This window comes from Cynocephalus volans, chromosome 10, assembly GCF_027409185.1.
Source record: "Cynocephalus volans isolate mCynVol1 chromosome 10, mCynVol1.pri, whole genome shotgun sequence".
NCBI classification, from domain to species: domain Eukaryota; kingdom Metazoa; phylum Chordata; class Mammalia; order Dermoptera; family Cynocephalidae; genus Cynocephalus; species Cynocephalus volans.
In genome coordinates this window covers 98,169,103-98,184,310 of record NC_084469.1, presented here as the reverse complement: position 1 = coordinate 98,184,310, position 15,208 = coordinate 98,169,103, and the positions used below count along the sequence as shown (strand labels likewise).

Sequence of the window (15,208 nt, the reverse complement as noted above, 5' to 3'; positions counted from 1 at the left end):
TGTGCCTTGGACCAGGCCATGGGAGGGAGGGAAGGGTGTGCAGGGAGTTGCCCACTGGCCACCCCATCCCCTGCCTGTGTGAGCCAGAGCTGGGCTCATGGAGCATCACTGTCCCCCTGATTCTGGCACCTCTCAGGTGCTCATAGGGATGGGGATGTTGCCAGAGTTCTTTCATCTTCCTAACAGTGAAAAGGACAGGAACTGGGTGGGGCACCTTATGAACGTTAAGCTATCCCACTTTCCACCTTGAGAATACACATGGCTAGATTTGAGTGGCACTGGGGTTTAGGTTCTAAAAATGTGTTTACTTCTGCAGTACCTTGGAGCCAGTCACATTCAGACCTTAAATTTCCCCTGCCCGTGGGTGACAGCCTGCGCCTGTGTTGCCACTCAGAGGAAGTGGGATCTCCCAGCAAACACAGAAAAGGGAAAGCTGTCCCCATATGACCCTTGTCCCAGCCGGGGGTCTGGGGTGCCACAAAGGACAAACGGAGTACCTACGTTTCGGAGCAGGTTCTTCTGCTGGTAGAAGGTCAGGACAGGCTCACATGAGGTGAAGTGTGTCTCCAGGCGCTGGCGAACAGTCAACTCCAAGTCATCAGCCCGGTGCTCCACCAGGCCCCGGTGCAGCACTCGCTGGACCATCGTCTCCATGGAACAGTCAAACACAATGACGACATTGGGGGCCCGGCCCACCTAGCAGCCAACCAAAGGGGACTGGGTAAGGAAGGGGCCAGGCACGGTGACCCCTGCACCCCAGCTCCCCCAGAGAGCAGAAGTCTAGGATCTCGCGGGCTGGTAAAAAAAAAAACGAGGCCTCCTTGGCCTATTTCATTATTTCAGTTCATTTCACATATTTATGTATTTGTTTATTTTTTATTTTTATTTATTTATTTTATAAGATGACCAGTAAGGGGATCTTAATTCTTGTCTTGGTATTGTCAGCACCACACTCAGCCAGTGAGCAAATCGGCCATCCCTGTATAGGTATCCGAACCCATGGCCTTGGTGTTATCAGCACCGCACCCTCCCAAGTGAGCCACGGGCCAGCCCTACACATATTTATTTTGGGGAGCGGTAGAATGGGACATTTGCAGAGTGCCTAAGACAACACACAGGAGAGAATGAAGCGTCTCCTCACTGTCACCAGCCTCCCAGGTTTCTCCCTGGAGGCAGCTGAGTTACCCGCTCCTGGTGTCTCCTTCCTGAGCTATTTTAGACATAGGCGGTATTCTGCCATTCTTTTCCTCTTTTTTTATATACAGAGGGTAAATACAATGATATGCCCGACTTTATGGATTTAGTAGAGCTGGAGATGATTCCATATTGGCGCATAGGTGTTTCCTGATTTCTTTTTAACCATTATGTGGTGTTCTCTCATATGGGTGTACCATGACAACATAACTGTTTGATGGGTATTAAGGTTGAGGTATTCCTTTTGAGATTGATGTAAGCAGTCTTGACTTGCCTTTCTTCTGCCCAGATAGTCTTTGACTGGGGAAGGTAGGAGAGCCCCGGCTCTCTCCTGCCCACACCACAACTCTGCCCTCTGCCTGGGCCCACCTCAGGGAGGCCACCCCTGTGAGCCCCACCTCATTCCTCCAGAGTGTCCTCGCAGCATACAATCCAGCAGCACATTAAAAACATAACATATCTAACAACCAAGTGGGATTCATTTCAGGAAAGCAGAGTGGTTCAGTACAACTTACTATATTAGCATCCAGCATCTATTAGCAAAATCTTAAGGAAAGTCTTTAAGGAAAACTTTAAAAATGAAATATTTCTCTGTCTCTAAAGGAGACTTGAAGGAAAAAAACACACACACAATCATCATTAACACAGAAAGGGCAATTGACAAAATTCAGCACACATTCCTTTCCTAATTTAAAACATGCTGCCAGTAATTTCTGAGTATTTCTTCAGTCATCATCTTACTTGATGGGGAAATTTTGGCTTTCGCAGTAAAGTCAGGAACAAGACAAGGTTGCCCACTCCTGCCACTCTGACTTAGGCAGGTGTGAGGGGATTTGCTAAAGCAATGAGATGGAAAAAAAAGCAATTCAAGAAATCAGAAGTGGGAAGAAAGAAGTAACACCATGTCTATTTACAGATGATATGATTATATTTCTGGAAAACCCAAAAAGTAACACATCAGCTAGTACAGACTTAAGGGAATTTGATAAAAGTAACAGGATATAGAGTTAACAGAATTCAATACCCTATACAACATGTATACAAAAGTCACCAGTTAGAAAAAGAGGTCCCATCTACAACAGCAACAGAAATAAAATATGAAACACCCAGGCGAAATTTTTCCAAATGTGTGCAAAATCTTAAGGAAAAATTTTAAGGGAAACCTAAAAAATAAGGGCTGGCCGGTTGGCTCACTTGGGAGAGCATGGTGCTAACACCAAGGTCAAGGGTTTGGATCCCCATACCAGCCAGCTGTCAAACAATAAAGAAGTAAATAAATTTAAAAAATTTTAAAATAAGTTATTCCTAAGTGACTCAAAAGGAGACTTGAACAAAAAGATCATGTAAATATTCTTAGGAAGATGACGTTATAAAGGAGCAAAGTCTTCCTAAACTAGTTTATAACTTTAATGTGATCCTAATCTGATAAGAACATGTTTTTTCAGTGGAGCTAAGTTGATTCTAACATTTATATACAAAAATAAGCAGAATGGCCAGGAGATCCTTGGAAGAAAAAAGCAATGGGTCGTGGGGGGCAAGGGAGGGGAGAAGTGAGTGGGGACAAGGTCTCTTGAATCCTACCAGATGTTTAAACATTATATAGCCTCTATAATTAAAACAGTGGCACACAAGTGGACAGACAGACCCCTGGTATGGAATTGAAAGTCTGGAAATAGACCCAAGTGAATATGGAAGCTAAGTAGTTACATGGCTAGGGTGGCTGGCATCGTTAAGTCAGTGGGGAAAGGACAGTCTTTTAAATAAATGATGTTGGGACAACTGGACTAGATAGCAATTTGGAAAAAGAAAATTGGATCCGTCCCTCATTCCATAAACTAGGATAAGTGCCAAAACAGATCAGGGATATAAATGTAAGAAATAAGATTACTGTATCAGCCAGCTGCCAAAAAAAGAAATAAAATCATAGAAAACAAATTTCCTTATAACCTACGAATTCAAAAAAATTGTGTCTCAAAATCCAGAAGCAGTAACAGAAAAGACTGATAAATGAACATTTTAAAAATAATTTTTCTTGGGCTGAGCCCGTGGCGCACTCGAGAGAGTGCGGCACTGGGAGCGCAGCGACGCTCCCGCCGCGGGTTCGGGTCCTATATAGGAATGGCCGGTGCACTCACTGGCTGAGTGCCGGTCACGAAAAAGACAATAATAATAATAATAATAATAATAATTTTTCTTTTTAATTGATATATAATAATGGTACATGTTTATGGGGTACAATGTGATGTTTTGATGCATGTTAAAAAATAACATTGTGGCTGGCTGGTTAGCTCAATTGGTTAAAATATGGCATTATAACACCAAAGTCAAGGATTTGGATCCCTGTACTGGCCAACCAACAAAAAAAATAGTAAGTTTGCAAAAAATATATAACTTCACGACATGGATGCTAAAAAAAAAAAAAAGAAAGAAAAAACTTTTGCATGGCAAAAAGACAATAAGCAAAGTCAAAAGATAATTGTCAGGAGTGGCCAGGAGCATGGAGTTCACAATACCAGGGTCAAGGGTTTGGATCCCTGGACCAGCCAGCCACAAAAAAAAAAAAAAAAAAAAAAAAAAGAATTGACAAACTGGGAAAAAGTATTTGCAACTCATATCACAAAAGGCTAGCATCTCTAATATAAAGAGATCCTAAAAATCAAGAAGGAAAAAGCCAACAACCTGTTAGAAAAGGGAGTTCACAGAAGATATGAAAATTGCCCTGAAACTTTGAAAAAGATAATAATGCTTCCTTGTAGTAAGAGAAATGCCCATTCATACTACACTGAAATACCATTCCTCACCTAAGCAGGTTGACAAAAATCCAAAAGTTTGGCAGCATCCTATCTTGGTGTGGCCTTGAGAAAATGGGCACTGTCATATACTGCTGGCGGCAGTGTAAAATGAAGAGGAATTTGGTGATATATAGCAAAATTATCTATGCATTTCTCTTTAATCCAATAATTTCACTCCTAAGACTCTTAAAGATACTAGCGAAAATATGAAATGACATACAAAGGTTATTCAGTGTGGGCTGAGCCCGTGGCTCACTTGGGAGCGTGTGGCGCTGGGAGCGCCGAGGCCGCGGGTTCGGATCCCATATAGGGATGGCCGGTTTGCTCACTGGGTGAGCGTGGTGCTGACAACACCAAGTCAAGGGTTAAGATCCCCTTACCGGTCATCTTTTTTAAAAAAAAAAAAAAAAAAAAAAAGACAAAGGTTATTCAGTGTGGCATCACTGGTAGTGGCAAAAGATTGGACATAACTTACTGACCATAGGACATTAGCATTTTGGGTTTTCCAACTTTTTTTTTTTTGGCAGCTGGCCAGTGAGAGGATCCCAGCCCTTGACCTTGGTGTTATGACACCACATGCTAACCAACTGAGAAGCCAGCCCAGAGATTAGTTGAATATACATTGGCACAGCCACAATGGAATACTGTGCAGCCATAAAAAGGAACAAAGAAAAAATAATAAAAAGGAAGGAGTAAGATCACTTGATGCTGATATGAGATCTTCAGGACACACTGCAAAGTGGGAAAAAAAGTGAAATATAGTAAACCTGTATAGAATGAGAAGGAAGGATACACACACAGAGACACATGCCTACTATATACAGCTATCTGCAAAAAGAAACACCAAAAAGACAAACCAAAAACTAATGAAAATGGTTGCCCAGGAGGCGGGAGCACAAGTTGGTGTGGAGGGGGATGGACAGGAATGACTGGAAACAAGATCTCTCTCTGGATACACCTTCTTATGTGGCTTTGACTTTGTAATCATGAAATAATTTACTCATTCAAAAATTAAATTTAGGGGCCAGCCCGTGGCTAACTCAGGAGAGTGCGGTGCTGATAACACCAAGGCCATGGGTTCGGATCCCATATAGGGATGGCCAGTTAGCTCACTGGGTGAGCGTGGTGCTGACAACACCAAGTCAAGGGTTAAGATCCCCTCACTGGTCATCTTTTAAAAAAAAAAAAAAAAATTAAATTTAGGATGGGAAAAAAAATTTAGGCTGGCCAGTTGGTTCAGTTGGTTAGAGCACGGCCTTGTGACACCAAAGTCATGGGTTTGGATCCCTGTACTGGCCAGCCACCAAAAAAAAAAAAATTTAGAAAAGCAATCCTTAAATATTTTAAGACCAAACTGAAACAAATGATTCTAACTGTAACCATTTCATAACATAATTCCACAAAGAAAATAATTATTTCAAGTGATCAGATACCTTTTTTTTTAAACAAGTATACCCTTGCCATGTATTTGGTCTGTAAGTACAGTATAGTCGTTGAGTTTACAAAATATTAAACATAAATAACCTGAAGCTGTAACAATACACAAAAATTGGCTTCTTACACAGACACCATGCAGTACAAGCTGAAAACGAAGAAATTAACATCATTTTACATTAATATACATAGTGCCAGTTAACATTTAAAAGAAAGTTTTGTTTGAGACCTCTTTGAATCTGTTTCAGTCAGTTAAGTGTATGAAAATCATTAGATCAAAGCTAAAAAGAATTCCCTTTGCAGCCAAAAATGGAGGCATAATATTTATAACCAGGTATCAACTTTAATAAACCACAATGTTTTAAAACTATTAACTAAGGGGTATTTACAGTCAAAAGGCAACATGCATTGTATTGTTTCGTCTGACACTGGTTATGCACACACTTTGTTCGAAGGGTTTTAAAACTATGTTTCTCCGTTCAATACAGCATACTGCAATGTTGCTAATAGCTCTAGCAAAATGAATGCTTTCAAAGGGAGCAGAATCATTTTCAAATTACTGGTGTCAATTTTTTCCCTTTGGAACAAAGGACACAGCAACCTGGTTCTGCCCAGATGAGCTAATGTAGTCAGAGGGTTCTGTTAAGAAGCATTGCCGTTCAATCTAATGCCATAACATCATCAAGCTCTTCTGTCTGTCCCATATATGACCTCTTTGCACTGATGTTCTTTTTCTCATCTGATTTCTTCTTGCGACTTCTCTCTGCAGTGACGTCAGCATTATTTGAAGAACCTCCTTTGTCCGAATCAACTATGAGCATGTCTTCTTGCTAATGGGCTGTGGGGGTAGAAAGTTGAGCTCTATCCTCACTGCCATCGGTTGTTTTTGGCAACATTTTCAGCTTGTTCGGGCCCCACTTTTTCTGGGGCATCACCAACAACTTCAAATTCAACATCCTTTCCTGGTCTTCACCATCAAGAATGTTGATCAATAAGGTGTAGTCCTGAAGGAAGTCATCTGCTTGAAGCCAGCTGCCATTTCTAATTCCAAATTCTGATGACCTCTTGTGATTATAAGCTTCTGTCTGTCCCTCTTCTGGAGATATTAGAATCATTCCTTTCCCATCTTCAATTTGGACATCTGGGGCTACCATTGCAAATTTCTCTTTCACTGTCTCATCTTGTGACAACAGTCACTTTATGGACATTCAGCTGTAAGGTCACCTCTGGCTTTCTGGCACATACTCGAGCTTCTTTCTTGGCTTTGGTTGTTTATTCAAAAAAGTTGTTCTTCACTGGTCTATTGTTCCTGATAAAATCTTCAATCCTTCCAATACTATCAACTCAGCAATCACTGCTTGGGAGTAGCAGTAGCAGGAATAACGTTCCCTGCCATTGATTTTCATCAGATCTGCTCTTCATACCCATACTGAAAATATGCATCCTGGGGTTTGCAGCAGAGGTGACAAAATCCGTTGCAGATGGGTCACCCTTATCCCGTATGCTCAGTTACATGCCCTTTTTCTACTAAATGAGCTCTCAAAGTCTCAATGCTCTTTGAAAAAAGACTGCATAACTCTTTACATCTAGAACCTGCTGGTCTTTCAGCCCTAACCAGGGTTTATTTTGTTGATTCGATGCACTGGTTTCTTCTCTTTGACTTTGAACTTCAGCACAGTCCAGTGGAACTGGAGGTTTCCTTTTTCCGCCACAGTTTGTCCATGGTCAATAGATACCTGATATCATCTTTTAAAAACTTGGTAAAAGGTTTAACTGGATCATATCCATTTGATTTAGCCCATTCCTTAGTGGAAATACGTTTAATGTCACTATTTTCATTAGATCCTCTGGCTCCAGCTTCGGGGTTTCCAGGCAGCTTCAGGGTCACCTCTTTCAGAAGATACTTCTTTTTTTTTTTTTTTTTTAAAGATGACCAGTAAGGGGATCTCAACCTTCGGCTTGGTGTTGTCAGCACCACGCTCAGCCAGTGAGCCAACCGGCCATCCCTATATAGGATGCGAACCCATGGCCTTGGTGTTATCAGCACCACACTCTCCCAAGTGAGCCACGGGCCGGCCCAGGAGATACTTCTTGACCAGTATCTTCTTCCCAAACGACTGGTTAGACAAATACTTTGCCCAAACAATACAATGAATAGGTTCTGAAGGTGTGTTACAAATTGTACAGCCAGGAAAAGTCCTCTGGGTTGGCTGAGGATGACATTCATAACACTCGGTCACACCCTTTTTGATAGTAATTACTTGTCTGAGGTAACCGTCGTTCCACTCTCAATAAGAGGGACATCACCTGCCAGACACATCCTAGCAACATGGTTTTGGGCAGCTGTGTTGTCTAACGTATTCCTAACCAATGTAAACTGTTGAAAATTCCACATTGTAGTCGGGGTTCATGATGCTGTCATGGTAGGTTATGATATTAACTTTCGGGTAAAACTGTAGTTCACGTTCTTTGGCAACCTGTACCTGTGATCTCCTAACATGTTTCTTTTGAAACAAAAACTGCCTGGTGAGGTTGCTGACATCAGTAGTATCCCGATCAGTTGGGTTGATGTGAGAGAAGCAGGTGAGCACGAGTTTCTTGAAGTGCTCATAGTCAACGAAGCCCATGCCCCCAGCAGCACTTGGTCCCCTGCCTTGGCCACAGCCAGCTCCCGGGGCAGCCCACGTGACAATGACATGGTGGGGCAACCACGAGCCACAGTGCAGGCAGAAGTGGGTGGGGAAAATGGGAGCCAGTATTTTTATTTTACACCATAGTGGGATATAAGGAAAACTGGAGCTGTAAAGAAATCTCAAACTTCCTTCAGTAGTTTTATTCTTAGTAGTTGATATCGTTTTGAAACTATGTTGTATTTAATAAGATAATGGAAATGAGTGTGTTAATGGTGTTAGAAACTGAAATTTTTAGGGAAAGAGAAGTAAAAACACTACAAATGTTACATGTGAACTGGAAATATTGTTTTGAACTTGTGATTTTTTTTTCCCCTTTCAAAAATATGATTCCTAGCTGTGTCCACTGGGAAGACCTGGGAACGATGACAACCCGATCACAATGAGTACTCTTTGCACCTAAATTGTGCACCACGAGAAAATGACTCCTTGGAGAAATGGCCCATTCCAGGTCTGGGCAGGAAACATGAAAAGTGGGAAATCAGAATCTCGTGCCAGGAAGCAAAGAAGCATTCAACATGAAAGGACACGGGTGTCAACATGAAGGGGCTTCTCTTGGCCAAAGATGTAATAACCTGAGCACCAGAGAGAAAAATGTGGGCTGGCCGGTTAGCGCTGTTGGTTAGAACGCAGTGGTATAACACCAAGGTCAAGGGTTCAGATCCCCATACCAGCCATCCACCAAAAAAGAAAGAAAGAAAAATGACTGCAGTGGATTGAAAAACATGGGATATATGAAAAGCCATGAGTTCACAGTGATGAGAGAGAGAAAGAGAACAAAAAAAGGAAAATGAAATAACAAAACCTCATTGTCACCACTGGGGGTAACTAGGACACCAACTCCATAGTCTGAAAATTAGCCATTAAAAGGAAGAGTTAAGCATTTATCCCACCTTTCTTGTAAGAACTATATAGGATAACCAAATAGCCCTAGTTGATGAAAGAAAATCTCTCCTTTAGGGAAGAATTCTAGCTAATCAATGTGGAAAAACTGACCAATAGAGGAAATTACAATCTTGCAACATGTAATAGAAATCTCATTTTCTCACAGCTCTGGAGGCTGGAAGCCAGAGATCAAGGTGTCAGCAGGAGCAGGGTTGCTTTCTTCTGAGGCCTCTCTCCTTGGCTTGCACGTCTTCTCCATGTCTTCTCAGGGTATTTTCTCCGTTATGTGTCTGTGTCATAATCTCTTTCTATAGGAACCTCAGTCATATTGGATTAGGGCCCACCCTAGTGACCTCCTTGTACCTTATTTACCACTTTAAAGGCCCTATCTCCAAATAGTCACATTTGTAAGGACTGGGAATTAGAACTTCAACACAGGAATTTTTGGAAGGGACACAATTCAGCCTACAACAAGCTCTTTACTAAGACTGGGGCAACCAGGCATCTAGGAGCCTCCTGAAATAATGCAAAACAAAGGCGTATTGAGTCATGGCGCTCTGTCCCAAGTTTGTGCTGATTCATTCATTCATCAAGCACCTGAGGAACCAAACCGTTCAGGGACAGACAGAATGTGATAGCCACAGCATCATCAGAATTCAACAGAGAAAGAACTCGGCAAGAACAGCACATATTCTGTTTTTCCCACTTTCTCAAGACCACCTTCTTGGGCCCCAGTGAACATTCTAGGACCTGACTTCTCTTACATATGTAACACATTTGAAAAATACAGTGACCATCGCAAAGAGACAAAAACATTAGGTGCTTCCTGATAGAACTTCATACCACCACCTATGAAGTACAAAGAAAAAAGTGAACCTGAGCCCCAAAACATTTTCCAATTTACAGGAATTATAGAGAGTGGAACATATTTTAAAATACTTTGCAATCAACAGAATGCACGCTTTGTGCAACTAAAGTGAACCAAAGACCTGGTCTCTTCGAGAAATAAATGCAAGAAAAAAATAGAAAAGGTGCACCTATAGATAAAAAGAAACATCATGCAATTGCAGTGGGTCCACCATATATGAATCCTGATTAAAACAAGATGTAAGGGCCAGCCCGTGGCTCACTTGGGAGAGTGTGGTGCTGATGACACCAAGGCCACGGGTTCGGATCCCTATATAGGAATGGCCGGTTGCTCACTGCAGAGAGCGTGGTGCTGACAACACCAAGTCAAGGGTTGAGATCCCCTTACCAGTCATCTTTAAAAAAAAAAAAAAAAAAAAAAAACAAGATGTAAAAAGAAAAAAGATTTTGAGTTATTCATGGAAGTTTGAATGCCGATCGGTGATTTGATGATGTTACAGTGTAAAAAAGATAGAGACAAAAAAAGGATATTACAGTGTGATCACGGAAGTGCTATGATTATACAAAAGTCTTCATCTTTTAGAACTATATACTAAATAGGGCTGGCCAGTTAGCTCACTCGGTAGAGTGTGGTGCTGATAACACCAAGGTCAAGGGTCCGGGATCCCCCGTACTGGCCAGCCGCCAAGAAAAGAAAAGAAATATATACTCAATAAAATATTTATGGATGAAAAAAAACCCCACGTTGAACCCAAATCTATGTAAGCCTGCAGTTAACTTTCAGTGTGCAGGGAAAATGAGGGACAGAGGAAAAATTAAATGATACCATGAAATCCCAAACATGGGTACAGGGATCTGAACCTGTGCTCTTAGTGTTATAAGGCTGTGCTCTAACCATCTGAGCTAACCAAAAACATTAAAGAAAATTTTTTTCAGTTACTGAGGAACTGTGAATGTGGACTGAACATTAAATGGTATCAAAAAATGAATGTTCAGGTCTGGCCGGATGGCTCAGTTGGTTAGAATGCAGCCTTGTGGGCCGGCCCGTGGCTCACTCGGGAGAGTGCGGTGCTGATAACACCAAGGCCATGGGTTCGGATCCCATATAGGGATGGCTGGTTCGCTCACTTTGGAGAGTGTGGTGCTGACAACACCAAGTCAAGGGTTAAGATCCCCTTACCAGTCATCTAAAAAAAAAAAAAAAAAAAAAGAATGCAGCCTTGTAATGCCAAAGGGCACCATGGGTTTCAGTTCACCCTACTGGCCAGCTGCCCCCAAAAAAGAAATTGTTAATCATCTGGGATGTGGTGATGGCGTTGTGGTTGGGTAAGGAAACGCCTGTAATGGGATCCAGGATATGCTTTAAAATGCATAATCGGCAATCACAACAACATGAGGTTTGGGCAGAGATACAGCTCGTGTGTGGTCAAACCGTGGTAATGGTTCTGCCTGGGTGTGGGGGATTCCTTCTACGGTTCCATTTCTGTACAGTTTTGAAAGTTTTCATCACAAACATGACAGGTTTCCTCACTGGCTTTTCCACTGAGGGAGCATGGGGCACACAAAGAAGCCACAGACCTTCTGTCTCCCAATAAGGGTAGTGACTGTAGGGTGGGTGTTGTTAGTCTGTCCCATGTTTCCTAGCCTGAGGCTTTTCCAGGTAAAGTCATTGATTGACTTCAGTCCGTGTTACCTGTATCTGCTTATTGCCAGTATTTAAGACTTTGGGGGCTGGCCGGTTAGCCCACTTCGTAGAGCACGATGCTGATAACGTCAAGGTCATGGGTTCAGATCCCTATACCGGCCAGGCATTTCCACCCCTCTACCCCCCAAAAAGACATAGAATTCCATCAACTTCCTTTTTCTACTTTCAATGTCACTTGCCATGGAGGTAATGGTAAAAATAAATACATATCAATGTCAACTGCCTGGTTTTGATGTTGGATGACCGTCAGATAGGATGTTGCCTTTGTGGGGAGCTGGGTGAAGGGTACCACAGGACTTCTCTACTATCTTTGCAATTTCCTGAGAGTCTATAATTAATAGAAAGTTTTTATTCAGATGCCCCTACAAGCCAGCTGCTCATGGGAGATGTGAGTGAGTAGATAAGATAACTTACTTGTTACCCTCCTGGCTCCAGAGTTTTTTTTTTTTAAAGATGACTGGTAAGGGGATCTTAACCCTTGGTGTTGTCAGTACTATGCTCAGCCAGTGAGTGAACAGGCCATCCCTATATGGGATCCGAACCCATGGCCTTGGTGTTATCAGCACCGCACTCTCCCAAATGAGCCACAGGCCGGCCCGTGTATTTTAACATTAGTGTGCTGACTACATTTACATGCTAGTTAATTTACTCATGCCCACCTTGTAACACCAAGGTCAAGGGTTTGGATCCCGTACTGGCCAGCTGCCAAAAAGAAGAAAAAAAACAATGGGGATCCAGTTTCCAATACATGAACGTTGGGGGGACACATCTGGCCTATAGCACAGCCACATCTTCATGCAGGTGATGCTCAGACTCTGTGGTGGAGAGGGAGCTGGGTGTCGGGGGTACCTGGCAAAGCAGAGAAGGCACGCCCCACTGACGGTCACAGGGGAGGGGTTAAAATCGGGGCCTTGGGAGTGGGACTGCTGGGCATCAGTTCTGCCCCCATCACCCGGACAAACTCCCTGATCCCTCTGCACAAAATCGGGATGCTAACAGTGCAAACGCCTGGAATGTTCCGGAAGATGAGTTCATCTGTGCAGTGCTGAGAACAGTGTTGGGCTCGGTAAAAAGCTCAGGAAGCGTTCACGCTGCTGTTGCCATGGGGACGTGCAGGCCTGTGTTGCCAAGTCAGTGGGTTTTCCAGAGAAGCTGGGAGTTTTGATGTGGAAGCTCCGCGTTTCCACAGACTCAAAAAAGAAAACGCAAAACGCTGTATGACCCAAACGGAACACATCAGTGGACCAAAGGGGGCCTGAGGGTCAGGGTGTGTGGCCTCTGTTGTGACACTTTGCTGCCACTTTCAGAGTCCATTCGGCTGGCACTTATGGCACTTACGACTTTAGGCCGGGTGCTAGCCTGGGGTGGAGGCGGGCAGAGAAACTAATCAGCCTGGCCTTTGCCCTCGTAGAACTTCCAGTCTGGAAAAGGAGCTATTATTTGCAATGTAACTTCATTGCAATGAGCCTACATAATTACTTCAATGGAGGTGAGAGCAAAGGGCAGGTCCCCACCCACCCCGGTGACAGCTGCTCCAGCCCCACCCCCCACCTTGATTCCATCAAAGCCCAGCAAGTCCCAGAAAAGCCTAGAGCTTTCCCAGCAGTTTCTCCTTTCCTGCTTAACTATTTCTAAACTGAGTTGAAATGATCCCCCATGCTACAGTCCACAGTATCATCACTGTTCAGGTGCTCAGATGGGTCCCTCCATAAATCTGCACTGACATGGAAAAATAACCTGGAGAAATTCACTCTCACTTGCCCCAAGCTGGCTCCTCCTCCGTCACTCAGCTGTTTCTCTGATGTCCCCGCTTCAGGGGGGCCACACCCGCACCACCCAAACTGAAATAGCCCAGTCCCCGTTCTGTTTTCTGTTTCTGTTTTCTGTTCTTCATCACACTTAACCACTACCAGAAATTTCGTTATTCTGTTTTTCACATCGGGTATTGATTGCTCTGTCTTCGTCATTCAGATATTGGCATCTTAAGAGCAGGGACTGTCTGTCTTGTGGACTCCGCATCCCCAACCCTGAGAAGAGGACTTGTGCTCAAGAACTATTCAGGGACAGGTGGTTGAATAAATCGGTGAATGAACTATATATTCCCTCTTTGTGGTCTGGGGAGGATGCTAACCCCACCTGCTACTTAGTGGGTAAATAGTTCATCTTGCAGGTGCCTGGAACTGGGCAGGCAGGTACTGAAATGACTCCCTCCCTGGCCACAGAGAGCTCGCTAGTTCCTGGCCCAGCATTCTAGAGGCTTCCAACAACCTGACTGCCCCTTGATAATAGGAAACTCCATTTCTCTGTCCTCATCCACTCTCCCCCAAGTTTCAGCCTTACTCAAGGAGGAACAGCCTCACACCTCCACACACACACACACACACACACACACACACACACACACGTACACTGACACACAGACACACTGAGGTCACTCACAATGCGCTCGAACTCCTTGGCTTGCTTCAGCTCCCGGGGGAAGCCGTCGATGAGGAAGCCCCGGCTGTCCGGGCGGGACAACATGTTGTCACTGACCATGTCCAGGATGATGCCCTGGGAACGAACAGGGTTGATTCAGTGCCTGGGACGCCCTCTCTTTCCCACCCCTCACCTCGGAGAGACCAGTACGCATGCAGGTCACCTTGGCAAGTTCTGTTCCTTAGACCAGACCTCAGGGGAAGCCTGGGTGACACTGCCCTACCCAGCACCCTGGATTCTGAGTCTGCTCTGATGCCCCGGGGAGACCACTTCTGAGAACTGGGCACGCCCACCGTTTATTGGCTGGGCATCTGCCAGGTGCCAGGCTTTCTGGGTGTCATTTAATCATCACCACAGTGTTACAAGTTAGGTCCTGGGGGTACCTTCATTTTACAGGTGAGGAAACAACATCAGAAGAGGCCAGTAATACTTGATGGGTCACAAATGGGATAAATAGTAGCTAATTTTATTGAGTGATTCCAGCATTCTGCTAAGGGCTTTGTAGGGATGACGTCATCCGGTCCTCACTACAACCTTTTGATGTGGTCTCCCACTTTATTTGTATTTATTTTGACAGCTGGTTGGTATGGGAATCTGAACCCTTGACTGTGGTGTTATGAGCACCACACTCTAACCAAGTAAGCTAACCGGCCAGCCTTGGTTTCCCCACTTCACAGATAAAGTAAGGGAGGCTCCGTGCAGCAGCCAGGCGGTAGCCAAGCTGGGGGCTGGCCTTCCAGGTCCATCAGCTCCTGTGGGGCCTTCCCGGGAAGTCTGTCCTGACATACCCTCTTCCTCCTTCACCCCCCACCTGTGAGCACTCACCGTGGGCACCAGGAGCCCCTGAAGCATGATGTCATGGATCTGCCGGCCCCTCTGGGTGCCCCTTTGAGCCTCTTGCCGCAGCAGCTGACCCAGCCCCACGTGGCAGAAGCCATACTTGGTTGCCATATTCTTGCACTGCGTCCCTTTGCCACAGCCTGGGCCACCCACCACGAAGATGATCAGGGGGGACTTGAGGATGTCTGTGGTGTCCAGGGAAGAGGGAGGGAGCTGGGTTAGAGGCCATAGGGGTCTGGCGGGCACTGATGGGATTGTGTCCACACAGGTTAGTGCATGTCCTTAGGTGACATTGGACACAGGTCTCTTCGCATACCCTCTTT

General features: G+C 44.3%; 1 pseudogene; it reads right to left on the bottom strand.

Moving 5' to 3' along the window:
* Positions 1-6,079: 6,079 nt before the first annotated feature.
* Positions 6,080-8,118, bottom strand: LOC134389575 (SUMO-activating enzyme subunit 2-like; annotated as a pseudogene).
* Positions 8,119-15,208: the final 7,090 nt, after the last annotated feature.